Here is a 10,747-nt window from a genome sequence, read left to right on the forward strand (position 1 = left end):
GTTTTTATGCCAATACCAAGCTGTTTTCAATACTGTAGCTCTGTAATAGAGTTTGAAGTCAGGGATGGTAATGCCTCCAGACGTTCCTTTATTGTCTAAGATTGTTTTGGCTATCCTGGGTTTTTTGTTTTTCCATATAAAGTTGATTATTGTCCTTTCAAGGTCTGTGAAGAATTTTGATGGGGATTGCATTGAATCTATAGATTGCTTTTGGTAGAATTGCCATTTTTACTATGTTGAGCCTCCCAATCCAAGAGCAAGGGAGGTCCTTCAATTTTCTGGTGTCCTCTTCAATTTCTTTCTTCAAAGACTTAAAGTTCTTGTCAAATAAATCTTTCACTTCCTTGGTCAGAGTTACCATGCTTGGGGTTTTTTTTGTGTGTGTTTGTTTATTGTTTTATTGTCTGATGAGCCTGGAATGTAGGTTTTTGTACATATCAAGTATAAGGTTTTTTTTAAAAAATATTTATTCATTTATTTATTTATGTATGTATGTATGTATGTATACAGTATACAATATTCTGTCTGTGTGTGTGTCTGCAGACCAGAAGAGGGCAGCAGACCTCATTACAGATGGTTGTGAGCCACCATGCGATTGCTGGGAATTGAACTCATGACATTTGGAAGAGCAGGCAATGCTCCTAACCACTGAGCCATCTCTCCAGCCCCAAGGATAAGTTGCTATGCTGAACTTCACCTACATCTTGAAATTTGAAGTTTGGTGGAGGGTATCATTTTCTTTCCCAGGAGAGTAGTATCCATGGCATTAAAACCTCTGCCTTCTGAATCATTGCACTGCAGGGGTGTGACTTTCTACCTGCCTCTAATTTATTTTGTTTTGAATGCTTTCAATGAATATCAGGTTGTATCTATATTCAAGGGTATGTACCACACGCGTGTCTGTTCCTCATGGTAGTCACAAGAGGCCTCAGAACCTATGAAGTTGAAATAATGGATAATTACAAGCCCCCTTTTAGTACTGGCAATTGTGCCCACTTATCTGCAAGGACAGCAAGACTGCTTAATTGCTGACCCATCTCCCTTACTCTATGTTATTTATGATCATCATTTGCAGGGCTGTTGTTTTCTTTGGTCCATTTGTAACTGTTTAACATGTACTCCCTTTTATTAAGATCTTATTATGAAAGAGTTTAAACTGGGTCACTGTAGGTTCTGGAAGATGAATGTAGAACTAAAGTGAATACAAAACTTTGTGTAAGAACTTCAGTAAATCCTCTGATTTCTTTTTACACTTTTTATTTGAATGCTTTTTGGATGGATACTGGGTTTTATTATTTTGTAACTCTGGTTTACCTGTAACTCATTGCATAGGCTTTGACTGACATCCACCTCAATTTAATTCTTCTGCTTTTTCATTGATTGCTGGGATTAAAGGCAAGAGTCAATATATCAAAATTTACCCATCACTTTTCTAGATAATCATTGTTCTTATTATTTCTCTAATGTTTTCTCAGTACTGTTGATCTGCTTGATTGTCTGTCTCTGTATATCTGTTTATTGGCATTTCTTTCTCAAGGCTGTATCCTACTTAAAGGGCCAAGGAATGGCACACATGAACCTCTTCTTCAGTTTCCTTCTAAAGTGACTGGTGATTACATTAATTGTAATGTCATGGTAGAAGTGTGAGAAGCAGCAGCATTATAAAAAGATATCATTTTAAAAGAAGAATCCAATGTCAGAATCACACTTTGTTTTACTGTTGGTTGGATTATTGTAGAATTCAGTGACCTATGAAGATGTGCGCATTAACTTTACTCAGGATGAGTGGATTTTGCTGAATTCTTCCCAAAAGAGTCTCTACAAAGACGTGATGCTGGAGACATACAGGAACCTCAAGGCTACTGGTAAGATTGTGAACTTTCCTTCACGTTTTAAAATAAGGGGACAACTCTGTATTATTTTTTGATACTTTTCTATATTTTTGTTGGAGTAAGAATGAGCCAAATAACTAAGGCATAGTTAACTTAAGATATTCTATTTTGCACAATATTCATTAATATATTATCTTCTTTCTGTTACTATATATTAGGCTACAATTGGGAAGACCATAATTTTGAAGATCATTGTCAAAGTGCTAGAAAACATGGAAGGTAATTTTTATTTGCAACTTGGTGTATATTTGACTCTGAAGAAATTTTAATTTGTCTTGGAAGATTTAAAGAAAAACAATAGTATAAATAAACACAGCTTAAAGTATATTGATGAGTATTGATTTTTCATAAAATCATATGCCTCAATATGAGGTAACTGGTATATGTTTCCAAGTCATTCCTCTGAAGTCAGAAGAGAAACAAATGATACCACCATTTGAATCATAGTCCCATGAGAACTATGCTGTAGAAATGCCAATCCCATTTAGTTTCATAGCACTCAGATATTGCACAAGGAACACACATGTATACATTGAATAGATAATAAGTATATGTTTAAAACTGTCCAAAAAATATATAGACTGTAGTAAAGCCAGTGTTACTCATGTACTTGTGACTTTGCCAAACTTATTGATAGACTGACTTTATGTGAGTCAAAAAGGCTCTTGTGGAGAAACCTTCATTCCTACACCAAATGTCTATGAGGGACAGAAAGTCAAATTGTATGAATTCAATGGACAACCATTTATTTCTTCTTCCTTTAATAAGAATGTCCTATGTCATAAGTAAGCTTCCCAAAATGGAAAGAGGGACTGTATCTCTTTCAGAATAGTGAGAAGATAGGAAAGATATTTAGTATTTCAACACTAGGTAGATTTGTTGAATGTGCTATAAGATTATATTTAATTGGTTTTCAAACTTCCTTGGGAAGACATCAGCAAACTCACACTGAAGATAAGCCCTATTAGTGTTGGACTGTGTCCTTACTTTTGTTTGTCCTAGTACACTTTATTGTGATAGGTATTGTACTACAGGAAAACATAAGAATGCAAAAAGAATGTAAGGTTATTTAAAACTGAGTTCGTCTAGTTCTTTTCAAATATGTAAAAAAAAAATCTCGTAGAAAATGATGCTATAAATGTGGGTCATTTGAAAAGAAGACCCTTAACATCAAAAGATCTTCAAACACACAAAACATCCCATACTGAAGGAGAGCACCATGAATGTAAACTTAAAATCTGATTCCTCTTTACAATTAAAGAAAATCATAAAATTAATTCCTACAGATATTAAGATTCATCAGTGTAATGTATGTGGTAAAACTTTTACATGTGTCAATTATTTTTGCAGGTATGAAAGAAACCATAATGGAGAGAAAGCCTCTGAATATACTCAATGTGATAAAGCCTTTGCATGTTACAGTCATCTTCAAAGGCATGAAAAAATTCATTCTGCAGAGAAGCCATATGATGGTGTTCAACATGTTGAAGCTTTTGGAGGTACCAGTTGTCTGCGAATACTTAAAGGAACACATGCTGGAGAGAAGCCCTATAAATGTAATCAATGTGATAAAGCTTTTTCAAAATGTGCTTACCTCCAAATACACGAAAGAACACATACTAAAGATAAACCCTATGAATGTAATCACTGTGGTAAAGCCTTTGCACGTCAGTGTAGTCTCCAAATACATACAAGAACACATACTGGAGAGAAACCCTACACATGTAATCAATGTGGTAAAGCCTTTTCACAGAACAGTAGTCTTCGAGTACATAAAATGACACATACTGGAGAGAAACCCTATGAATGTAATGAATGTGGTAAAGCCTTTTCACTGAACAGTAGTCTTCGAGTACATAAAAGGACACATACTGGAGAGAAACCTTATCACTGTAATCAATGTGATAAAGCTTTTGCGAGTCATGGTGAGCTTCGCAGACATAAAAGAACACATACTGGAGAGAAGCCTTTTGAATGTGATCAATGTCATAAAACTTTTTCACAGAGCTGTAAACTCCATATACACAAAAGAACACATACTGGAGAGAAACCCTATGAATGTAGTCAATGTGGTAAAGCCTTTTCATATATCAGTAGTCTCCAACTTCACAAAAGAACTCATACTGGAGAGAAACCATATGAATGTAGTCAATGTGGTAAAGCCTTTTCACAAATCAGTAGTCTAAAAACACATAAAAGACTTCATACAGGAGAGAAACCCTATAAATGTGATCAATGTGACAAAGCCTTTTCACGCCAAGGTAGTCTCCAAATACATAAAGGAACACATACTAGAGAGACCTTATTACTGTAATCAATGTAGTAAAGAATTTGCATGTCATAGAAGTGTACACATCCATCAAAGAACACATGCTGTATAGAAACCCTACGATTTTAGCTAATGTGTTAGAGCCTTTGTATGTGTCATCAGGCTTCAAAATCTTGAGAAAAAAAATCATGCTGCAAAGAAACTCTTTTCTTTTATGGTTTACCTAGATAGAGTTTTCTCTGTAGCATTGGAGTCTATTCTGGAACTCACTCATAGATGAGGCTGACCTTTAACTCATAGAGATTTGTCTGTCTCTGTCTCCCAAGTGCTAGGATTAAAGGAGTATGCCACCACAGTCCAGCCTGACAACCCCTTTAGGTACAATCAGGGTAGTAAAGTTTTATTCTTCTTGGTAGTGTTTATACAAAAGTAAACTTTTAGTGGATTTAAAGTCTATTAAGGCCTTTGCATATCACAGTACTCTGAGGACCTCAGAACATTCATACTGAAGGGAATGTAACTATAAATATTTTGGAAATATATTCAGCCAACACACATTTACTTACATAAGACTGGGAGGAAAACAAGTCTACAAGTGTCAAATCTGGTCAAGCATTATGAAGACTATTTTGTTTGCACCTGCAAAATTATATGGACAAAAGTCCTATGAATTCAATGATAAGGTAACCCTTTTTGATTTGTCACTTTTCTTCAGTTATATAAATACAAATATTAATTTATATAGATATAAATCTGTAGAAGTTATCTCAATTCAGGAAATACTCAAGCTAGCTTAAAGATAAACAATTATGTTTTTACTTACTATAAGGGGAAACTCATTCCACAAGAATGGAAAGTTCAAGTTTCACTGTGTCCCACGAGAATCACCCAGAGAGCAAGCACCTGGTCCATCTCGGTTTTTCTCCTGGACTCCAGGAAGCCACAACTTAACTAGGTTCCAGTTCTTAAAGATGATTGATTAACAAAGCTCCCCCTATCACTTATCCAGTTGTAAAATTTTGTAGATGTGTATGAGTGCCTCATCTGTGCCTGTGATAAAGCATAATGTCTAAGTCAATTTATAAAAGATATTGTGACTCTGGATTCTAGATAGTTACGTGAGCCCCTTGATAGTTTTGTCACAAGAAGTGTCAGACATGACAGCTACATTGGGAGGCTAAGAATTCACATCCTCAGCCTGCAGCATGAATCAGGTTTAGGAACATGAAATGGTGTGTGAATGTATACTCTTAGGATCAAACTCGTGACATATTTCTTCCAGGATGACAATATTTTCTAAATTTTCCCAAATGATGCCATTAATTGAGAATGATTAATATCTGTAACTTCAAGTCTACATTCTTGCTTTCTATTGCATGATCCAAATCACAATGGAGAAAAACTCTGGAAGTAAGCCTTTAAAGGCCTAAACACCTGGGTTACAGGAATGAATGCTTACAGGAGAAAAACATTCATGTATGAAAAAATTGTCTAGTCAAAGATTTTATTTCATTTTAATTCTGTTATTTTAGTGTGCCTTTGTGTGGGTATGTGAATATTCATGCCTGCTCCCAGGAAGGGTAGACCCATGGGTCTACCTATTGCAGAACTATCGGAAGTTCTCAATAACTTGACCTTCATCCTAACAATGAACTTGTCCTAGCTGTTTATCCATGTCCCTAGCTCTGTAAATATTTTGAAGAATTTTTTTTATAATCTTAACATCAAATAATAGGGAAGAGCTCCTGCAAGAGAAAAATCTTCTTCATGTAAATGATATGGCAAAGACTTTAGACATCACAGTGGTCTTGATTGTCAGAAATTCTTGTTTCATATCTTTTTCTTTTTTTTTTTGGTTTTTCGAGACAGGGTTTCTCTGTGTTTTTGGAGCCTGTACTGGAACTAGCTCTTCTAGACCAGGCTGGTCTCGAACTCACAAAGATCCACCTGCCTCTGCCTCCCAAGTGCTGGGATTAAAGGCGTGCGCCACCACCGCCCGGCTCATATCTTTTTCATTATGAACAAAGTTAATCATTTACTATTTTCTCTCTAATGTGATGGTGGACATTTCTCCATTGCAGTTTCTGGTTAGTGAGAGATGTTAAAATGTTCTATACATTTAGCAAATCCTTTTAATGAAGTTTATTTTGTGTTCTTTGTATTCTTTCTGTGATATTTGTATATCTCCTACTCTACTATCACTTAGCATTAGATATTTTCCTTCTGCAATATATAAAATGAGATGTCCATCATCTAAGTGGAACATTATTTTAATATTAAGTATTGTGTATTCATGCTTTTTAAGTAATGCTGTCTGTGAAAGGGGGGGGGTGAATTTTTTTTCCTGGATTTCTTTTTTCCTATAGTCAAAAATTCCCTTGAGATGTCATTTGCTATCCAGTCTAGTTTTATGTCACTAATTAGTTATGAATACATCTGAACTCATACTCTTCATGGGTCAGTCTCTTGAATATAAGTCCAAGGGTACATGTTAGACCCCAACATTTGGTGTTTTATCTACATATTTTATCAAAATTAATGTTAAAATGCATAATAGGTTAGAGTATAAGAAACATTACCTCATGTGTGTCCACAGCATCATTTTCATCAAACTGGTAGAGATGTAAAATGTAGGACAATCAGTAATCAACTGAATATTTCACAGTATAGCTTGATGTCCTGTGGATATGTGTACATTATTTGAAGTTCTATGCATCTTCCTATCCCCATTAGTTATCCATTTTTCACTTCATCATGAAGTGCTTCCTTCTAAGGGAATTATCCAGAGATGCCAGGTAATGTAACATCAGTGAGATTTATTTGAAAAAGTTTATTATATGTATGTGTGATATGATTATGGAATTTTAGCCCTGACAGATATGTGTTAGACCATAAGACAAGTTTTTGTGGTAGACTCTTGGCTCTCTTCATTTGATGATCAAGATTAGGTTACCAGACTTGCACACCACACTCATTTCCCACTAAATCTTCACACTGATTAATTGAAACATTCTACCAGGAAAATGTTGCCTTTTTTCAGATTGTAAACATGTTTTCATTGATGGATAGAGGAAAAACAACAACTTGAATAATAAAACCTATTTTCAATTGAAAACGATAAACTGCTGTCTCTTTTGTTTTTTCCCTTTTTTGTAGAGTATGTTATCCTTAGGACTAAACATTTTTTATAACATTTTCTCAAAAACCGCAAGGAATACCATAATATTTCTCAGTACATAAAGTTTGTTGCTGCTGTCTGAAAACTTGAGTTTGTCATTGTATATACTGAGTGCAAAAGTGGAGGCCATCAGAGGATGTCTGATCCCCTTTAACTGGAGTAAAAGAGAATTGTGAGCTGTTTTGTGGGTTCTGGGAAGCAAAGTCAGGCCCTGTGGATAATCAGCCAGTGTTGTCATCTGCTGAGCCATCTATTTGGCCTAGTGAACATGTCATTAGGTTGTAGAGGGAGCCCAGAGTTCCAAGAAAGACTGTGATTAGCTCAGATGAGTGTTCAGAGTGCTCGCTGCAGGTCCAGAACTTCAGAGTCATTAATTACACCTGCAAGTATCTGATGAGGTATTTGCACCCAGGGTTATCTAATTTTGATAATGTTTCCTACCCAAGGAATCCTAGGTCACTCTGGGGTCAGATAATTTTGTTCATTAATTACTGGAGATTTTCTTTAAGTGGAAGAATTTGACTCAGGGATGAGCTAACTAATTGAGTATCCAATGGAACATGTTCAGCCCTGGAACTAAATATACACAACCAACAGAAATGGCCTCAGCAGGTTTTATACACGTATTTGCACACACTTAGTCACACATACATATAAAGGAAAAAATTAAAAGGAAATAATTTATGAACATGTGCAGAGAACAAAGAAGGGTGAAAGTTATATAATATATAAAGTAAAATGTATGAGTCTGTGCGTCATGGCTGATTGTGAGAATCCACAGAACTGGGGGAGGTTACAGCTTCTTTCCTCAGGGTGTGCATGGGCCTGGCTTCTCACACCATTATGTAGCATGGGAAGAACCCTCTCCTCAATCATCTTTGTTCATGCTGTCAAGTGGGAGGGCCACCGCCAACACCCCGTGTCCTAATGCCACATTAGAACATAACACTCATGGTATGGAACCTGCTCAAGACTGAGAAACCAACGTTTGATTTGTACTGAAACATGACTTTCTTTGGATTCCTTTCATTTTAGAATAAATGTTGGAAAGATTAAAAAAAATGCATCCACTAACTGGTGATTTTTCCTGAGCATATATGTCTCCATATTGTTCTCTCTTTCTTGTTCTCTTGTGCTGCAAAGGTTTTCAGTTGTTCTACACTTACAATTCTCCAGCCCTAGTAGAGTCCAGGATTGGAATTCTTTCATGGCCATAAAAGACAGAGGATTTTTACACACAAAGCAGTAGCTGCCAGCTTACTTTATGTCTCTAGGTGGCTGTAGATAGTGAGTGGAGAGGTTTATTAAGGGAGAGATTAAATCATCACTGAAATCTAGGAGGGGGGGGGACTTGTGTGCTACACTATATTCTTAAGTGATTAGATGAGAAGTTAATGGATTTATAATCAGTAAAAATTAGGAGCAAGGCAAGGCTGCCTTTTTACTGAACTGGTTTTCCCCCCCAGTAGGTATAGGGTAGAGGGTAACAAGGCAAACTATGTAAACAACCAGGGGAAACATCTGTCCCTTGGTTCAAGAGCACTTTTGCCAAAGATTAGCAGCCTCTAGGGGTTGTTTAGATCAGATGTTTACACCTTTTGCTCTAAGCAGTTGGAACAAGGAGAGGATGTTGGAGCCACAAACACTGCACAGTGAATGAATGTACTGCTGACAGGTCAGTAGACCTTAAGTGGAGTTGGTATCCCTCCCTGCTCTGAAAAGATTTCTGTACTGTAACTTGCTAAAACCTAAATGATCAAACTTGTACTTTAAACCCTAAAACTGTCTTGTAGGAAACCCAGATACCTACCCCTGGTGCATCTCATTTAAATGACAAAGCAAATTTCACTAACACTCCCCCAGCCTTAGGTTTTGTGGAGAGACCATTTTAGCTGCTTTAAAAACCCAAATGATGATTTCTCAACATTGCATAAATGATTCCTACAGCTTTTCTTCCTGTCACCTGCCTAAAACCTCTCTTTCTTTCTGGGTGAGGCTATCCTTCTCCAGTTATGGTTACAAAAAAATAAGTGGCCAGGCACAGAATGCCTGCTAGCCCATCCAAGACCAAGTCCCTGAGAGGATGCTCTCTCCAATGACTTGTGAAAACTCTACAGGATTCTTCCACTTGGATTGGAGACATTCAAGATAATGAAATAAATCTTACTTTATATTGCACATTAACTCTGCATCAGTCTAAGTGTGTGCACTCTCCCAGACAGCTGTTTCTGCCCCTCCCCCCTGCTCTTTCACTGTCTATCCCAGCTTGCTCAGGTATCAGCAGGCTGCCACTCTCCTACAGTCCTAGGCCATCCCACCCATCTAAGAACAAAAACAAAACAAAACAAAAAAACACGTGCCGCTGTTCGCTCTTTAAATTTAAAACCTGTACTTTTCATTTAACTTAACATTTTTTTTTCATTCTAATACTAGGGACCTATTTCTTCAACTGTATAATTGTCATATTAAGTGCTATTTACCTTACAGGTATAGATAAAATATAGCTGCAAAATAGCTGTCTCTTTGCTTCTTCCACAGTATGAATTTCAGTACAGACCACAAATAGTAATAACCTGATAGATATAACATTTTTGCCTCTTAACAATGATTCTTATGAGCTTCAAGAGATCGATTTAGATTCAGCAACATTGAAAAAACTAAAACTCAGCTAAGTATTATTTGTTTGTAATTTGTTTTTCCACCTGCCTAATTCTTTTGTACAGGAGAGGAACTTTCCCTGTCTCCCTTGCCTGGTTTGCCTTTTTCTAATTTTCCAAAACTGCACTTAAAAACTTCAAGTGTGCACCTAAGAGATCAAGTTTCTTCTTTAAGATTCCTTAACTTCCTACTCTTCCATTAACACGTATTTATTCCACCAGATTTATTAACATTTAAGGAGTTAGAGATTGCTAGGCAGCTTCCTTGCCACAGCTGTGCACCTTGCCCTCCAGCTCTCTCTCTGCAGCTCTCACCCAAGGAATCCCTATTGTGTTCTCTTGACACAGACTGCTCCAAGGCTGCCTGCAGGCCTCACAGAGTCTAAGGCAGGCTGCTGTTCTCTGATCTCCATGAGTTTCCACTATGTTCCAGCCTTCAAGACAAGACCTACAACTTCTTCCCTTATCAGCAGGAAGCAACTATGAGAGAACCTCACATCTTATGTCACCTTTTACTGTGTTAAACTCTATGCCCCAGAGACTAGACTGCCTTTAAAAATATTCTTTCACAATAGGATAGGATCATTTCAGGTTCCCTATCCTCAGCTGCCCCCGGAACTAACTGGGGACCTCGCCTTGGGCCCCTGGAAGCCCCTCTAGGTCCAAGTCTCTTCCTAACCCTAAGATGGCTCCCTTAATTAAGATATGTGCTTCCCTGCTCCCCTATCCAACCTTCCTGTATCCCAATCAT

The 10,747-nt window shown here is 36.9% G+C and overlaps 1 pseudogene; it reads left to right on the forward strand.

The window, feature by feature from the left end:
• The window catches only part of LOC101997147, a 124,886-nt pseudogene that overhangs the window by 21,630 nt on the left and 92,509 nt on the right, over positions 1-10,747 (forward strand).

Source organism: Microtus ochrogaster, unplaced genomic scaffold (genome assembly GCF_000317375.1).
Source record: "Microtus ochrogaster isolate Prairie Vole_2 unplaced genomic scaffold, MicOch1.0 UNK114, whole genome shotgun sequence".
NCBI classification, from domain to species: domain Eukaryota; kingdom Metazoa; phylum Chordata; class Mammalia; order Rodentia; family Cricetidae; genus Microtus; species Microtus ochrogaster.